The sequence below is a fragment of the Pelophylax lessonae genome, assembly GCF_965119305.1.
Source record: "Pelophylax lessonae genome assembly, chromosome: 4".
Classification (NCBI taxonomy): Eukaryota; Metazoa; Chordata; class Amphibia; order Anura; family Ranidae; genus Pelophylax; species Pelophylax lessonae.
The window spans coordinates 214,572,410-214,592,048 of NC_138771.1; positions in this window are offsets into that span (position 1 = coordinate 214,572,410).

The window sequence follows — 19,639 nt, forward strand, 5'->3', positions numbered from 1 at the left end:
CCAGGCCTCTACTGCAAGTGTCTTAAGTTCCTGCTTGTTCTTGGGGCATTTTCCCTTCAGTTTTGTCTTCAGCAAGGGAAATGCTTGCTCAATCGGATTCAGGTCAGGTGATTGACTTGGCCATTGCATAACATTCCACTTATTTCCCTTAAAAAAACTCTTTGGTTGCTTTCGCAGTATGCTTCGGGTCATTGTCCATCTGCACTGTGAAGCGCTGTCCAATGAGTTCTGGAGCATTTGGCTGAATATGAGCAGATAATTTTGCCCGAAACACTTCAGAATTCATCCTGCTGCTTTTGTCAGCAGTCACATCATCAATAAATACAAGAGAACCAGGTCCATTGGCAGCCATACATGCCCACGCCATGACACTTCCACCACCATGCTTCACTGATGAGGTGGTATGCTTTGGATCATGAGCAGTTCCTTTCCCTCTCCATACTCTTCTCTTCCCATCACTCTGGTTCAAGTTGATCTTGGTCTTATCTGTCCATAGGATGTTGTTCCAGAACTGTGAAGGCTTTTTTAGATGTTGTTTGGCAAACTCTAATCTGGCCTTCCTGTTTTTGAGGCTCACCAATGGTTTACATCTTGTGGTGAACCCTCTGTATTCATTCTGGTGAAGTCTTCTCTTGATTGTTGACTTTGACACACATACACCTACCTCCTGGAGAGTGTTCTTGATCTGGCCAACTGTTGTGAAGGGTGTTTTTTCTTCACCAGGGAAAGAATTCTTCGGTCATCCACCACAGTTGTTTTCCATGGACTTCCGGGTCTTTTGGTGTTGCTGAGCTCACCGGTGTGTTCTTTCTTTTAAAGTATGTTCTAAACAGTTGATTTGGCCACACCTAATGTTTTTGCTATCTCTCTGATGGGTTTGTTTTGATTTTTCAGCCTAATGATGGCTTACTTTACTAATAGTGACAGCTCTTTGGATCTCATATTGAGAGTTGACAGCAAAAGATTCCAAATCCAAATAGCACACTTGAAATTAACTCTGGACCTTTTATCTGCTCCTTGTAAATGGGATAATGAGGGAATACCACACACCTGGCCATGGAACAGCTGAGCAGCCAATTGTCCCATTACTTTTGGTCTCTTAAAAAGTGGGAGGCACATATACAAACTGTTGTAATTGCTACACCTTTCACCTGATTTTGATGTAAATACCCTCAAATTAAAGCTGAAAGTCTGCAGTTAAAGCACATCCTGTTTGTTTCATTTCAAATCCAATGTTGAGGTGTATAGAGCCAAAAATATTAGAATTATGTCAATGTCCCAATATTTATGGACCTGACTGTATATATATGTGTGTGTGAGGGATTAGGGCATAATAGGACTGGTGAAAGAGTTCATAACTATAAAAAAATAATCCTGGTGCAAATAAAGCAACAAATAGAGTTCATAAAAAAAATGGTGATCCAGGTGCGATCTTGTGAAAAGTGCTGACTTGGGTGATGACAACACCTATGTTGAATGGTGGATGATTCCAAAGTAAAATTTCCAGGTGTACTACACCCTCACCTTACTGCTGTTACAGCACTTCCGGGTATAGCCTGAACGTCTCTAGGCCTTTCGTCATGGTCACATGACTTCTTCATGCGCGGCGCAGGACAGGATGGAAGCGCGAGCTGAGAGCTCCGTGCAGTGTGGCCGAAAAACTCAGCCCAGGGGCCCATACACCGATTCTTTTGCCTCTTCTACAATCACCCCCTGCTGCAGGCACAGTTTGTGCATGTCGTCCGCCTGCAAAAAACATCTGAAGACTTCGCAAAAAACACTTACCCACTATCTTCTCAGAGCTAGAGAGCGGTTCACTATGGAGAAAGATGGCGCCGACCTCTCTCCCGCTTTTAAGGGGAACAGCACACCAGCCTCTGCATCCAAATCACCACAAACTTCTGCCACAAACAGTGAGTACAATACCCCTCTCACCAAGGCAGACCTAGATAATAGCCTGGAAGCTATGTGCACAAAATTGATAGCTAAATTCCAATCTGAGTTGCACAAGACAGCTAACACTCTCACCCAGGAAATATCTGCATTAAGTGGCAGGACAGATAGATTGCAAACAAAGCATGATGAACTCTGCTTGGCTTACAAAGAACTCAGTAGAGACCATGAGTCTCTTAATTCAGCTTTTACTCAATTACAATCCCATGTTGAGGATCTGGACAATCACAACAGAAGAAACAATTTAAGGTTAAGGGGGATCCCTGAATCATACACAGACCTCACACCGAAAGCCACCCGTTTCTTTAAATCATTGCTGCCAGATTTGGATGATTCTATGTTTGCATGTGATTGCCTCCATCGCGCTCTTAGGCCTAAGCCCCCTGCAGACAAGCCACCCAGGGACATTATCCTTTGTATGAAGGATTTCATCACCAAAGAAGAAATCATTAGAGCAGCAAGAAACACTCCCAATATCCTTATTGATGGCCATAAGCTGCAGATTTTCCCCGACATTTCGCAGGTCACATTGGAAAGGAGGCGCAATATGAAAGAAATCACCTCTATCCTACAATCTGCTCGCTTGAGGTATAGATGGGGATTCCCTTTTAAGTTAATTATCCCACACAATGGGTCCACATATACTGTCACAAATCTACAAGAAGGCAGAGAAACTCTCGTCAAATTAGGCCTTCTAGACCCATCTGCCGCTCCTGCTCCTTCCCCATCACCACGTCCCTCACCTCTGTGGCAGACGCGGGTGTCTAGAAGAGGTCACCGAAGAATTCAAAATGAAGTTGGCTGAACCCATCCAGTAATGGCCTTATATTGCGGGTTTTTGATTATAAGCATATATGATGTTCTATAAGATCTCTGCAGACGGTCCTTTTCTTCCTGGGAAATCATATATTTTCTTTTTTTCCTTGTTTTCTCTTTTTGTAAAATTTTATTAAGACCTCGGGCTCTTGGAAGCACCACTGTTGCCTTCATCACAAGTTCCTTCATGTGCCTTGCTTGGTAGTCATACTCTGGAAAGGATTTAAAATTACTTTCTTACAGCAAGCTCATTATAATATAAGGACAACCTTCACATTATCAACCATCTTTAGATCAACAGGGACACCTGGTGGAACACTTTTTTAATATTGTTTTCACATTTTTCTTTTCTTCAAGGGCTCACAGAGTGCTTTTGACATTTTTCCATTTAGTTCCCCATTGGTGCAGCTCCATCTTGTGGATACTTCGGTTAACACATCTTTAGTTCATATATCATTACTACCTGGAACTTAAATCCATTTATGAGACCTTTTGGATAGTTGCACATTGGAGATGGTGTGGGATACTTCTTTTTCTGGTGTCCCTCAGAAAAAACGATAACTGTTTTCACCTTCTAAACCGTTTTTGTGTTCTAACAGTAATATCGGGTGGAATTACCCTCCATAAAATAGAATGGGAGGAGGAAAGAAAAAATGGGATTTTTTTTTTTTTTACATATACGTCTTCCAGGATTTTTTTTTTTTTTTTTGGATCTGACTGCACATCTTGCTACATATATACGTTACTTGTCTCAATATATTAAAAGTTCCGCGCATGTACATGTCGCACCCACTCAGCTAGTTGATGGTAGGCGGAACCATGGAGGTGGTCGATGATCCGCTAATCCGGTTCTTGGAGTTGCCCTCCTCTGTGCTGGTCTGTCTGCCCTCGACTGGCTGTTTAGGAGGATGTCCTCCTCTTGTTTCTTTGAAATTCCTTCAGTACCACTTAGGTATACTGAACCACAGTTCTATAGTTTTTTTTATTTTTTTATCTTTTCACAATAGTTATTTGTTCTTTACATACAGTGTCCCTACACTGGTTTTGTCATCTCCTTAATATGAATGTCCTTTACTTTTTCCCCAGATCATATGCTCGGGTATGCCTCACCTGCACACGTTTCGTGTTCGGGATACAGAATTATTGGTGATCCCCAAGGTGCGTCCTTATTTCTGATAAGTGCTTTTCCTGCCAGTTTCTTATCCCCTCTGAATTTAGGGCCAAAGCATATCATATCTCACTTCCATTTGCTACAACCACTAATTATGAAAAATGACAATAAAATGCATTTCTCATGATGTGCAGGGATTAAATTCCCCAATATAAAAAAAAAAAAAGCGTTTCACCAATATAAGCATCATTCTAAACGCAAAAATTATTCTTTTACAAGAGACTCACTTTGCAGAAAGTAATCACCCCAAATATTTTCATAAAACATATGCTAAATCGTATTATACTCTTTTTTTCCTCCAAAAACAGAGGAGTAGCAATTTTTATACATAATTCTTTCCCATTGGCGGTGCAGGAAATATGCAGAGATGTGGAAAGCCGTTATTTAATTTTAAAAGGTCGCATTTTGGGGAATGAGTTAACTATAGCCAATATATATGCCCCTAATGGTGCCTCAACACAATTTTACTTGGAATTCATCAACCTCTTAGATAGATACCGCTCATCACACTTGATATTGGGCGGGGACTTAAATAGTAATCCTTCTTCTGTATCCAAAACATTCCCCAAAGCCCTCGAAATCTATCCGTGTGTCTGGTCTTATATAGGTCTTCCCCCAACATCTTTCACATGGAGACTAAATTACTCTTTGCTAGCTGACCCTTTAAGGGTCCATGTACACTGCAACTTGTAAACGGCCGTTTAGGAGCAGTTGGGCGTTTTTTTCAGAAGCCTCTGAACCCACCTCCATGTTATCTTATCTGTCCATGTACACAGGGTCGTTTACAGTCATTTGCAGGCAGTTAAGTTCAGTGACGTTTTTTGGAAAGCAATTATTTGCGTTCGAACGCGTGTTTCCCGGCGTTTCAAACACAAAAACGCAACCGAACGTGATGACCCGCGTTTAGCGCTCGCTTTTTTCCATTTTAAAGGGGAATGATTTTTTGACCCCTAGAAACGGTTCAAAACGCCCGCTAAACGTGGGTGCAAACGCGACACAACGGACGTTTTAAACGTCCTTTAAATTCCAGCATTCAAGAGACTTTTTAAAACGTCCCGTGTACATGAAGCCTTAGTCATTCAAGACTTCTCAGAATCAATCTTAGAATTTTTCACTTTGAACCCTACCAATGATACCTCTATCTCAAATACTTGGGTGACACACAAACCATTTATCGGAGGTAAACTTATAGCGCTAGCGTTTAAAAAAAACAGTGAACGAATTAATAAAATTCAAACTCTGACCAGAGACTTACAACAGTTATATAAAAACCCAAATATTTTACATGTACCAATTATCAGACAACAAATTAATCAAAAATGAGGAGAACTAAACAATATATTATCTGAGAATGCTGAAAAGTCTATTAGATATTCCAGATCAAAATTCCTCCTCTACGGCAATACCGCCTCCACAATGTTGGCTAGGAAGTTAAATCAATCGATTAAACCCCCTCATATATTTAAATTAAATACATCCTCAGGATTAACCACATCTCCAAATATGAATTTTATTCAGGAAGTACAGCTTAAATACATTAACATTTCAACAAGTAATACAATATCAAATAAACCTTTATTGCTCCCATTCTTTCAATGTTTACTTGGCTTATATTCCTTCCTTATTTTTCCTTTTCATCCCATACCCCTTCCTCCCCCTTCCCTCCCCCCCCTCCCCCCCAAAAAAAAAAAAAAAAAAAAGGTTTAGTTAATTGCTCCACTGCCTTCAGCATGGAGGACTCACTATCCCTCCTCTCCATTATCCTCCCATCTATCCTCCTATGAATTGTTTCCCTTCCTCAGAGACCATAAAAAGATTCCATGATTCCCATATCTTTCTATATTTCTCCTGTCTATCTTGGGAAAAAGCAATTAGCTCTTCCATTCTTCTAATATCCTCTACTCTGTGTATCCATTCTACCCTCGAGGGGGGTTGTGTTTTTTTCCAATTACCTGGAATACATGCCTTAGCTGCATTAACCAAATACGGGATGATAGAATTTTCATATCTCCTTACTGGTATCTCTGTCCCCTGTAGTAAGAAGAAAAGCGGATTTTCTTCAATTTTGTATTCCGTAAATTTTTGGATAATATTTTTTATTCCCTGCCAAAATGGTTTTATATCTGTACAGGTCCAGAAAATATGGTACAATGTACCTTCCTCTTTTTTGCATCTCCAGCATAAACCTGATTCCCTCGGGAACCATCTATGTATTTTCTTGGGTGTAATATACCATCTTGTTATAAGCTTGTAATTCAGTTCTTGGATTTTGACGCATCCAGAAGGTTTAAAGGTAAATCTTAATATCCTCTGGACCTGTTCACTTGTCAAATTACATCCCAGATCCCTTCCCCATTTTCCCGGCCAAGACAATTCCGGCTGATCATCCGGATCTGTCAGTAGCCCATAAGCGATTGATAATGTGTGTAGTAAGGTCCCTGGCTTCACACAGTGTTGTTCAAATCTCGTTAATGCTCTACCAAAGCTTTCTGGTCTTGGTATTGAGGCCAGATAGTGATGTATTTGAATTGCTTGCCAGAAAGGGATATTATATATTCCCCCTCTATCAATCAATTGGTTAATTGAAGGCCATCTTCTTTGTAACAGGAAAGACGAGGCCTGCTCAATTTTCTTCTCCCTCAAATCCCCGAACTGTCTTTTATCTAGACCTGGTGCAAACTGTGGGTTCCCCAAGATTGGAAATAACGGTGACTCGTTCATTGTCAGTTTGGTGTATATATTTGGTTGTCTACATACCCGAAGTGTATTTCCTATTGTCAAATGGTTTTTCAAATACTTAGGTAACACCTGGTAGCACCATATCGCTCTCTTCAAGTCCACTTCTGTTTGTTCCTGCTCTATTTGTACCCACAATTTATTTTCCGAGTGGTGCCACCAGTCCAAAATTCTGGCCACTTGAGGATTAACCACATCTCACCCCAAAGAGGTTTTAGACATCTTTGAAAAATTTTACTCCACTTTGTTATCTCCCTCTACTGCTGAGGTCTCCTCGGTCTCCCAATCCCCAGACTTTCTCGCTCAGATATAGAACTACTAAATGCCCCTATTTCAGATACAGAAGTGGCACAAACTATTGGTGGTCTTAGGAACTCTTCAGCCCCCGGTACACTGCAATCTATTATAAAAAATTCTCCTCAGCTCTAACTCCCAAACTTGCAGTCTGGAGGAAATGCTGTTGGCCAACATGACCCTTCTTCCCAAGCCCAACAAAGACCTCTCTCATCTGCAGAACGTTAGACCAATATCGATTATAAATAACGATCTAAAACTTTTTAGTAAGATTCTTGCCTCCAGGTTATCTACTATCATCCCTAAACTCATCTCATCCGCACAAACAGGATTTATTCCAAATCGCCAAATCACTGATAACATCAGACTGGCATGCTATATTATTCAAGATGCCAATCTTTCCAAAAAAAGATTGCTATTACTGGGTCTTGATATACATAATGCCTTCGATAGCGTCTCTTGGGAATATCTTCGATTACTTTTACCTAAATATGGTTTCGATTATGAATTTCTTAATGGATTTTTGGCCTTATATGACAGCCTGAAGACCAGGATCAGGATCCCGGGCTGTAACTATTCTTTTTTCCACCTTGGCAGGGGTACACGTCAGGGTTGTCCCTTATCCCCCCTTTTATTTGCCCTGGCCCTGGAACCGCTATCTATAGTGATTGATAGTCACCCGGATATCATTGGCTATATGAAAGGCAATAAGGATTACAGATTGAGTTTATTTGCGGATAATGCCCTGTTATTCCTTTCCAATCCCACGGTCTCTTTGTCTAATCTTTTAAATATATTGGACAGATTTGCAGATGTCTCTGGCCTGGGCGTAAATGAACGTATCTAAATCAATAGCACTTCCCATAAACTTCACTGAAGCAGATATTTCTCTCCTGAAACATTCTTTCCCCTTTACTTGGTCTACAGACAAAATTTCATACTTGGGTATACAACTTTCTAAGGATTATAAACTGCTTTTTCAATATAACTTTCCCCCCTTATTCACCAAAGTACGTAGTACATTAGCAATCTGGTCCTCTCATTCCCTTTCTTTCCTTGGCAAAATCACAGCAGTCAAAATGAATATTCTCCCTAAATATGTTTATCTGTTTCGAGCCCTCCCCATATGAATCATCAAAGCTTATATCTCCAAACTCCAATTCTCACTCAACAGATTTATATGGTGTGGTAAGAGGCCTAGATATGCCCAGAACATTCTCTACCAGCCACACAATTCAGGGGGATTGGGCCTCCCAAATCTATGGACGTACTATATCTGTAGCAGACTTTCACAAGTGGCTCAGTGGCATGTACAGGATGGTGCAACACCCTGGGTCTGCTTTGAGAGAAGCTCTGTTGTTCCTTATCACTTGGTGGGTTTGTTGTGGAACAAAATTAATCCTCTCCGCCAGATCTCGGTATGTAACATGATATTATCTGACACCCTGAAGGTGTGGGGCAGGGTGGGCAGGGGTAGGTCCTTAACCTCAGACCCTCCCTTTGGTGCCTCGTTCTTTGGGGATCCCAGGTTCAAGGAGGTTTTTCACTCCCCAGATAGATTTCTCTGGTGGCTGGATAACAATTTGCACAGAATTAAAGAACTATATGACGGTGGAGTCTTCCTCACTTTTGAAAAGATAGCAGAAATCCGAAAGATTCCCATCTCTGAAAAACCTAATTATGACATTATTAAAACATATTTTGAGAAATATTATACCCGCCCATCTGGCTCTTCTCTCATGGTTTTTGAGCATATATGCCTCTCGGACCCTATGGGAAGGGGTTTGATTTCCAGGCTATATACGGATTTCAATGCACAAAACCCAGAGATGAAACTACAATATATGACAAAATGGGAAGCGGACCTAAATATCACCCTCTCAGCTGGAGATTGTTCACTTATGTGGCTTAATTTACACAAATCCACTAAATCTCTAAGCGTAAGGGAAGCTGCTGTGAAGGTTTTCACCAGGTGGTATTATACACCTGAGCAATTAAACAAATTCTTTCCAGATGTCCCACCTAGTTGTTTTAGAGGATGTGAGGAGATGGGCTCGTTGAAGCATATATTCTGGAAATGCAATAAAATTGAGCATACTTGGTCGGAGATATTTTCCCTGGTAGAAAAGGTAACGGGGAAGAAAATAGTTCTCTCTCACCTCCATTGCTTACTATTCCAAAATATCCCAGACTTCTCTATTCAACTCACCAGACTGGTTCACACCTTCTGTGTGGCGATGATGTGGACCATGTTGGAGATACAACAGCTTTCAGTTTAGCAGATTAACTGCAGTTCACAAATAGGACACTAGATGTCGCTAATGCTCAGTGATATGCTATGAATTTCTATGATGTGTTGTAATTTCCTGTACACTGCACTGAACTTGTTGGTTATTTCTTCCTGTCTGTTGTTCTGCACCCAGTGATCGCACTCTGCAACAGACCATAGCTAAACACTGGAAAGATGCTGATGTCCCCTTCTCTCAAGTATTATGCAGGATTGAGGCGATTAGATCTATGGAATACCTTCATCACACTAAAAGAATCTATGACCTTAAATGGCACCGTGGTATTACAAATGCTCTCTCATATCTTGAGTAGTGTTCTCATCCTTAAATGTTGTACATTAAGGTATTCTATGTTACAGGGTTTTTAAAAAGCTTACATACCCATTAATTTTCTTTACTTGCTTTGAGATGACGGATGCTGGCCCCTCCTCAAGAGGCAGTGGAGGTAATGGCATCACAAGTTTTTCTTTACTTTTATTTTTTCTCTTTTTTTGTTTTATTATTTACAAATATGTGTTTAATAACAGCTTTCTATACATTGTAATTGGAATCAATGCATTATTGTATGGAAATTCAAGTTTACTCTTTGTATTTCCTCTTTTTTACGATTTTGTATCTGAAATACCTTTAATAAACGTTTAAAAAAAAAAAAGAAGAGCTATATTGAGCCTGGACGCCCACAAAGCATTTGATATGGTAGAATGGGAGTACTTATGGGCTGTACTTACTGTTTTTGGAATTGGTCCGGTTTATATAACATGGTTAATATGGTAATATAAATATTATATAAAGATCCTAAAGCAAGATTGAAAATGAACAATACTTTGTCATCCACCTTTCTATTATCTAGAGGAACTAGACAGGGCTGTCCTCTATCCCCACTTTTGTTTGCTATGGCTATAGAGCCATTGGCCCTTGACATAAGGCAAACACCCAGAATTATTGGATTCTGCCAAGCTGGTAGAGAAAGTAAAATAGCCCTTTGTGCAGATGACACTCTTATTTTTCTGGGGGATACGTCAGGTTCATTAATATAACTTATGAAGCTTGTCTCTATATTTGGGTCATTTTCTGGCTTTAGGATTAAATTGGTAGAAATCGATACTTTTACCCTTAGACGAATTGAAAACACTTTTACCAGATTTAGCATCTCAAATTAAAATTGAACATGCAGTAAAATATTTGGGAATAGAGGTATCTTGTAATGTGAAGGATTATATAGATTGAAATCTTAAATCATTATTAGCTAAACTCATAGATAAATGTAGGAGCTGGTGTAAACTCCCACTGACAGTAATTGGTAGAGTCAATCTCATTAAAATGATATGGACACCCCAATTACTTTATATTTTACACAACTCCTCCATATGGATTACATCATTTTGGTTTAAGAAAATAGATTTTCTTTTTCGAGAACTTATTTGGCAGAAGAAACAACCATGTATCAAACTTTCTACATTAATGCTAGCCAAAGATGCAGTAGGATTAACTATACCCCATGCTAACAATTTTTTTAGCCTCGCAATTACAGCATTTTTCTGGATGGTCGGTAGTGACAGGCACGGGCCCAATACAGGGTCTGTTATTGTCTGTCTATGGGGATTATCCATTGTTAGCTTTATTAGAGTCAAGAAAGCCCAGGGCTAAAATCTCACCGCACGAAAGTACTGCATGCACTCATTTTTTAAATGTACCGCAACCAGATCGCATGGTATTTTTGTACCATGTGATCCAGTGCGAGCAAACGCACTGCGTTTGTGACCTGCCCTTAGGGTGTCGTTAAGTTTTCACTGACCCCTGCAGCAGATCGCAGCAGTGCAATTGGAATGAGGTGTAGGAAGCCACATGGGGGCGTGACGTACCCACAACTGCATTCTGGTGTGAAGGAGCCCTAAGGGCCCCTTCACACCAGAAACTTCCAGGAACTGCACATTTTTTCCTTGTATGCATGCATTTGATGCGCGTTGTACATGCAGTGACGTGCATTTTTCTATCTGCATTTGTCCTGTGAGGTCACTTCCTTCTTCTTTCTTTCCTTGGGCTTCTATGTGCACTGTGATGCATTGCAGTGTGTCTCCATGCATTTTTGCACATTTGCTGTACTTTTCTGCACTGTATTGGTGTGAGCTACGCTGCGCAGCAGTCCAAAATGCAATGCATCCAACTGCAGCCTACTGCGTTAGGTGTGAAAGGGCCCTAAATATGTAACTTCAGGTTTTCGCTTCCAAGCCTCAGGTTTCTGTGGCCAAGTGGAAACCGGAAATGAAATCTCTAAATCTATACTGTACCTGGCTCACTTAGGCTCTGTTCACACCTGGGACTTTTGGGATCATGGCAGAATTGCTGCCATTCTGCCCGCCATCTCAAAACGCACTACAATCGCAAAATACAGGCTCGGGTTCCATAATTTTCAATGTTTCTATGTTGCCGTGCGGCAAATCGCATCACATGAAGCATATCTCCCAAAAAGGACCAGGAGCTTCTTTTGGGCGACACGCTACACACAATGCGATTTGCCATGATAACTTGCGGCAAAACCGCACCGCGTTTTAGATGCCACTGAAAATATTGGCACCTGAACCTGCGTTTTGCGATTGTAGTGCGTTTTGAGATGCCTGGCAAAATGGCAGCGATCCTGCCGTGATCCCAAAATGCCCACGTGTGAACGGGTCCTTAAGCTGACCATACATGGTTCGAATCTCAGCCGGTTCAGCAGGAAGTGGATGACATTTGAACTAAGTATGGGCAGGCTAAATGTACCCAAGGTGCTCGATCTATCAACTTGGGTACAACCAGCCTGGGATTTTACATGTGATTATTGCTAGTAGCTGTTATAGCCGCTAGCAATAATCACTATGTTCTCCCAGCAGGGACCGCTTTTCTGGTTGGGAGAACACAATAGCTCCATGGGAGGGATTCCCCCATCAACATTGACTACCTTAATGAGAGAAATCAAGCGATTTTCATCCCTGCAACCCGTGGTTTGCAGTCTATGGCTGGTTTTACAGTGGGCTTATGTATCGAGGAGGGCCTAAGGTGCATACTCTCACCTACAAATTACAGATCTTAGAGCTGAATCCTGACAGGACAAGGTCCAGATGGATTTTGCAGATGCTAGGTCCTTCAGTGAGATGCTGTTCATTAGGATCCCTTAAGTTAACCCTCTTCAATAGAGCATGTTATTATGTACACTTTCTGTCTCATTAACCTATTACAAGCTCCAGTACTGGATATTTACCTTCTGTGTGCAGGCTTTCTGATTCCTCCGATGCCACAGCCAATCACAGACCGGGTGCTGCCTTAAAGGGCTAGTGTGTGGATTGTTCAGAGTTCAGGGAAGCTGTCCCCGCCGGGAGAAGACAGTGATTATTGCTAGCAGCTATAGCAGCCGCTAGCGATAATGGCAAGCGACTCCGGCTAGGCTGGTTGTACCAAGTTGATTGATTGATCAATTTGGTACATTCAGCCTGCCCACACACAGTTTGAACTGTCTACGGCCAGCCTTAGAATCTGAGCCTCGCCCCTTCTTAGGGCTCTTACTGAACACGTGGGCGTGCCGAACTCTCGATGGCTTTAACCACTGTTTACCACTGCTGTTTCAACCAAGTTCTGGTCAGCCAGCCTGTCCTCAGTGGGAGTGGATTGCTAACCTTTTACAATTGTACTATCGATCGATTTAATGTCCAGGAGAAAAATATGATTGGAATACTGAAACAATCTTTCGACGTGCAATATGCTTCCCTGCAGTGGGATTTTCCGTCCAGATCAAAATAATTTTGATATTGATTTACTCAAATTGGATAGATGAGGCAGTGTGTGTCCTTTTGATAATTCACAGATTAGATCATATTGTCTGATTATGTAAATAATCATTTGATCAGATTGCTATGCGTATGGCCACCATTAGATTGATGTGGCATCTGATTCCCTGAGTCCATCCAAACACTTGCATACATCACTGAGCCCTGATAAAGTGGGAAAGTGTTTGTCCACCAAACATGTTGTATATAATTATTTTTTGAACATTTTAAGCACTTTTGTTTTGGACTCTTCTAACCATTGGTCTGGCATGTATGGTGTTTGTACATGCCATAAATCAAAGATTTCTTCAGGTATAAGAAAAGGGTTTGTTGTATGGGCGCTTCCGTGGAATACAGCAGGCTTTAGGTGAGACACTGCACTTTGGCAGCACTGGAGAGGAGAAGCTGCTCTGAAAGTGATAAAGATAAAAAGACAAGGCGCCTCTAAGTGCAGTAGGCTCTGAGTATTTATTAGGTTAAAAGCATAAAAGCACTCACATTTGGTAAGTATGACATGGGCATAGCAAAGATCTGTCTGGAGTCTTCCTATCCACTGTGCTGAGTGGTTGCAATGGGGACATCCGGTGATCCGCTTCCTGTAGATGCGTCCTTTCGTCTGTGTCTCAGCCTGGTCGGCATGAGATTTCCTGAAGGCAGGGTGTGGACGCAGCGGCTGGTGTCCAATAGAGCGGGTGGTGGGCGGTTACATGTTTCGGAGCTCAGCTCCTTCGTCAGACCTCCACCCGCTGGAGGTAAAAGGACATTTATATTTGCAACTGAAATCATTATTAAATGGGACAGGTGCATTCAGGCAGAAGATAATTGGATAGTTAATTGATACCAGCATGTGCATACCCTGAAAGCTGGTAACCATTGCACAATTATTGCACATGTGAATACTGCATTACCATGTTAAAAATATTTTAAAAAAATGTATAAAAATATATATTAAAACATACACACCTACATATACATACATGTAAATAAAGAATATATATAAAAAAATATATATATAAATAAAAAAACAAAAAAATATATATATTTTTTGTTTTTTTTATTTATGTATATATATATTTTTTTTTTTTTATGCTTTTAACCTAATAAATACTCAGAGCCTACTGCACTTAGAGGCGCCTTGTCTTTTTATCTTTATCACTTCTTCAGGTATAAACTGTTAAGACTATCAATCCAGGTCAAAGATTGCCACAGCAACTGGTGGCCCAGCCAGTTCTAAGGTCTCTGGAAGGTGAGAACTAGGTTCTGCAGGGGGTTGTGCTGGAACTTAGAACCTCTGCAGTCAATATCCAAAAGGAATGGGGGGGGGGGGGGGCCTTGAGTGACTGCAGCAGAGGCCATTGAAGGCTTCTCGGCCTTTTGGCTAAGATCAAGTGTAGTATCTGTTCTTATCAGTGTTGGAATGGAACCTGAAGGTTAGTATCGGTGGTGGCCGAAGTTAACCGGGGCGCTCTGGGCGTAACTGGAGGACCGGAGTAGGCCAAACCAGAGAAAGCCGGATGGTTCCAATGCCTTCCTGATTTGAATGGGTCCGCCCCTACCAGTTTGAAGGGAGCAAGAAAGCTGGGGAAAGACGGTTAGTATTGCTCCTGGATGTAATTGGTGAGGAATTGGGATGGCGGTGGGAGGGCCTTTTCCTCCTGGGTTGAATCTTGCCTTGCAAAAGGCTTGTCCCCAGTTGAAGGCAGGCTCTCTCTAAGCTGTCCACGTTCCAAACCTCCTGGTAGGTAAGGGCTACACTCGGTCTGGCCTTTGGGCCGGGGTAGAGAAAGCCCGTAGTGTATGTGCCCCTGGGGTGGCAGCCCAGGGGTGCCTTAATTCTCACTGGTGAGGGGCAGCTCGCCTTGAGTTTTTCGGCACCATGGTCACTGCACCTACGCACACTTTTTTAAGCACCTGCCTCTTGGGCAAGGCCTTTTGGCTTCGACCAGAGGAATTTTTATTCCGGCCGGAAGGCCTGCCCTTGTATTTTCACAAGGGCACTAATTCACCTCTCCACTTCCCCTTCCCCACTTTTTTGTTTGTGTGTGCTTTTTCTTTGTAGTTTGTCACTTTCTGTCACCTTTTTTTTCACCTGCACGACTTGTAGGGTGTGGGTCCTCGGGCCCTACCTTGAGTCTTGGGAGGGGGTGGATATGGCCTTTTGGCTTGGTCCGCCCTCTCTCATGGGGTCTCCCTTCGGGGGAGCCCCACTTAGTACTCGGTGGGGGCTGTTTCGGCAGTCCCCCTGAAGAACGGGGTCAGTCTGGTTTCGGCCAGACAGACCATGAGTACCTTTAATCCCTGTCAGGAGTCTTGCCCCCCGGGGGATCGAGGTTCGGGTCCTACCTCTTCGGAGGGAAGACCATTTGTGTTTGCACACCCTGTGCACTTTTTGTGTTCCTCACGTTTGTGTGTGTGCACTTTTTTATGCACCGGGTGAAGTCTTTTGAGTGTGTTTCACACGCTACGGGCTTAAAAAAAAAAAAAGAGGCCATTGAAGGCCCAGGAAGGGGGCTTGGCCTCACTCAAAGGTGGAACCACTACTTGCTGCTTGAATGGTTACATGCAAGCCTCCTAACTGAATTTCCTCCTGCAGCTAATCACCAGGAACCTCGGGGTCCACGTATGTAATTATATGTGGTTTTATTTGCAAGTGTTAATGAGGCCTAAAGTCTTGATAATTCCACCTTTGCTTCGCATAATGATATAAACTTAAACTAAAGCACATAAAAAATGCACATGTGAAAATGCCTCAGACAGAGAGAGGACGATGAGCTATTGCTCTAACTTGGTGTTTCTCAACTTTTTTTCAGTCAAGGCACCCTTTAAATTGTGCACAATTTTGAGGCACCCCATTTTAAATTATGGTAAACGAAACTATAAACATAACCCAGAAACATCCACACTCGTAGTCATAGGACACCCAATCTTAGAAGTGATTTATTCTTCTAAAGCAAATAGTATTCCAACATTTCTGTTCTCCCTCAGTTTCTTCTCCTCACTCACATGTAATGTGACCCCCAGTGCTGATGGATAGGGGCAAACAAAGATGCTGTGCGGGCACCTGATTTCCTCCTTATTAACCAATGACATCATTGGTTGTTAGGACGCCGGTGGCTAGAAGGTTGTAATGGTTGAAAATGAAAACCTGTGGCTTTGTGTAACTAAAAGGCAGGCTTCATCAACCTGCTGACTTGTATACAATTTTTGGGCAATTTTTAGGCAAACTTAGTAAAACTAAGGCTAACTAATTTACTCGCAGGGCTGCAATTACAGGTTTGGCTCATTCACACTTGAAGCAGCCTTTGCTGACCCTCTGAAAAGCAAGCCAAGGTGAATTGCTTTTCGAAGAGCACTTGACAGGCAGCTGGGAGGTGATACATACCTCCTCACCACCTGTTTTAACTCTGAAAAGTCCCACATCACCGCAACCACAAAGTTAGAGAATGGTTGTGGTGTGGTCATGTTCAATTGAATAGGTTGCGTTTGCAGCAGGACTGCCCACAGAATGCCTGCCTTGCATGCCTGCAATTGCAGCTTAACTGGTTCCCGACCAGCTGCCGCTTTTTTACTCCTGCGCGAATCGACTTAGGTCTACGTCGGTCGTGAGCAGGCAGCTAGGGGGTGGGCTCCTGCCCCTTCTCGGCAGCAGGGAAGCTGATGCATGGGTCAGGTGGCTCCGATTGCCGCCTGACACCAGCGATCGCTCCCCGCTGAGAAAGAACGGTTGTTGTAAATACAGCTGCCTGTTCTTCTACCCGGAATGATCACAGAGCCCCTGTGATCCTTCTATATAGGATCACAGGTCTCTATGATAATTTCAGAAGCCACACCCCCCACAGTTAGAATCACTCCCCTGGGCTCACATTTAACCCCTTGATCACCCACAATGTTCACCTCTTCCCTGCCAGTGTCATTATGTCAGGGAACTACCAATATCCTGGCGAATCAGCGAATTCGCGCATTGGCGCGAATGCGCATGCGCGCCCAAACACGGGCAAACGCAGTTAGGAATGTGCGTGCGCCAATGCGCACGCGCGTACGCCATGCGTAATGGCGCTTGGCGCCAATCGGCCTATTTTTCCCTGTGCCTTGTTTACCTGCTGATCTTGCCTTCTCGTTGCCGACCCGGACTGTCTGACTTTGCTTCTCCTGGCTCCTGACCCCTTGGCTTGCTCTCAGATTCCTGTTGTCTTCTCCAATACTTGACCTCGGCTTGGCTCCTGACTTCGCTCCAGTATCTCTCCCAGTCTGTTCCTGTCTGCACCTTGTAACTGCCTGGCTTGCCAAAGTGTTCCAGACCTGCTTGGGACTTCTCAACAAGTTGGGTCCTGCTTCCATCCTGGTCATCCCAACCGGCAACCCGTGCTACTTCGGGCACAGCACTCCCTGTCCCACTTCCAGGGGTACTCTGCACCTAGCCGCAAGGGGAGCACTCTCTACACTCCGGCTTCGGATCAGGTACGTGACAGTATCATCCAGCCATGTCAGAAGCCGAGAGAGGTGCCTCCCCGCTGGAAGCCCTGTGCCAGCAAGTGACTGCATTAACCCAGGCGGTGAAGAATCTTCAGGATGGGTACTTCCAACTGGAAGGCCGTTTACAGTACCTGACTGCACCATCTCTGGCAGCGACTTCAGATCCACCCGCTGCAGTCTCCACCTCCGCTCCTGCAACTTCAGGACAGTCAGCTCCAACTCCTACGATGATGGCTCCGCCTCCAGAACCAAGAGTACCTATACCTGAACGCTTCTCGGGGGATCGCCGCAAGTTTAGGTCATTCAAAAATGCCTGCCTGTTATACCTGGCCCTGCAACCCAGAACTTTTTCTTTAGAGACAGTTAAAGTGGGGTTTATTATTTCCCTGTTGTCTGATGAACCCCAGTCCTGGGCCCATCAGTTACTGGAACAGAAGGATCCTGCTGTCAGTTCCGTTGAGGTTTTCTTCGAGGCTATGGCACAGCTGTACGATGACCCACAACGTATGGCCACTGCCGAGGCTACGCTCCATAAGCTACAGCAAGGCCGACGCCCTGTAGAGGATTACACAGTGGACTTTCGTAGGTGGGCCGCAGACACAGGGTGGAATGAGGCCGCCCTCAAATACCAATATCGGTTAGGTCTGTCTGAAACCCTGAAAGATGAGTTGGCACGAGTAGAGACCCCCACCTCATTAGAGGGGCTCATTCAACTCTCCATCCAATTGGACAGACGTTTGCGGGAACGCAGGTCTGAACGAGCTCAGTCTTATCAGCCTACTTGGATGTTACCCAAGGTGCCACCATCTCCTGCTCCTCTACCCACTGCTACCAACCCAATGTCTCCTGAAGAGCCTATGCAGATCGGAGTGGTCCGCACAGCCTTAACCCCTGCTGAAAGGCTTCGTCGCAGGCAATTGAACTTATGTCTTTACTGTGGGGAAGATGGACACTTTCTCCGTGACTGCCCAGTGAGACCAAGTAAGCCCGCTGCTTTCAACCATCTGCATCTCCAAATTCCGGGACCCTCTCCCGCTCACCTAGTCCTTCTTGTTTCATTACAGGTAGCAGAAGGAGAGATCAAGCTGCCAGCAATCATTGATTCCGGAGCCTGCAGCTGTTTCCTGGATATCTCTGTGGCAAGAAACCTTCACATTCCACTCCAGACCAAGCGCCATAAACTGGAAATCCACCTTGCAGACGGCACCACCCCCAGGTCCGGGCCCGTCATTCAGGAAACCTTACCCGTACTTGCCACTACTGGCCCTGGCCATAAGGAACTTCTTCACTTTGACGTCCTTCCTTCACCTATGTTTCCTGTAATTCTGGGAATTCCGTGGCTACGGGCCCATAACCCGTTGATAGACTGGTCCAAAGGAGAAGTATCCTTCAAATCAGTGTACTGTCTCCAACATTGTATGACTCCTGAGATACCTCCTCCTGCCAGCTGTCTTGCCATTCAGCCTGTTTCCAATGCCAGCCAAGACGTTCCTTCCGCCTATCATAGTTTTCTGGACGTATTTGATAAGAAGAAGGCGGACTCTCTACCACCTCACCGTCCCTATGATTGCCCAATAGAATTGTTGCCTGGTGCTGAGATCCCTTTTGGCCGTATTTTTCCACTTTCAGAGACAGAACTTGAAGCCCTACGGCAATACATCGATGAAAACCTCAGCAAGGGCTTCATTCGTCCTTCTTCCTCTCCGGCCGGAGCCGGAATCTTCTTCGTGGAGAAAAAAGACCACACTCTCAGGCCATGTGTGGACTACAGGGACTTGAATAAAATAACTATAAAAAACCGGTACCCACTCCCTCTCGTTCCTGAGCTCTTCCAGAGGTTTCGTTCTGCTCAAGTCTTTACTAAATTAGACTTACGAGGTGCCTATAATTTGGTGCGGATCCGCGAGGGCGATGAATGGAAGACTGCCTTTCGAACCCGTTTCGGGCATTTCGAATACTTGGTTATGCCCTTCGGGCTGTGTAATGCCCCCGCCACTTTCCAGCACCTTGTAAATGATATTTTCCGAGAATTCCTGGACAATTTCCTCATCGTTTATTTAGACGACATCCTTATTTTTTCTACTACCCTGGAGTTGCACAGAATACAT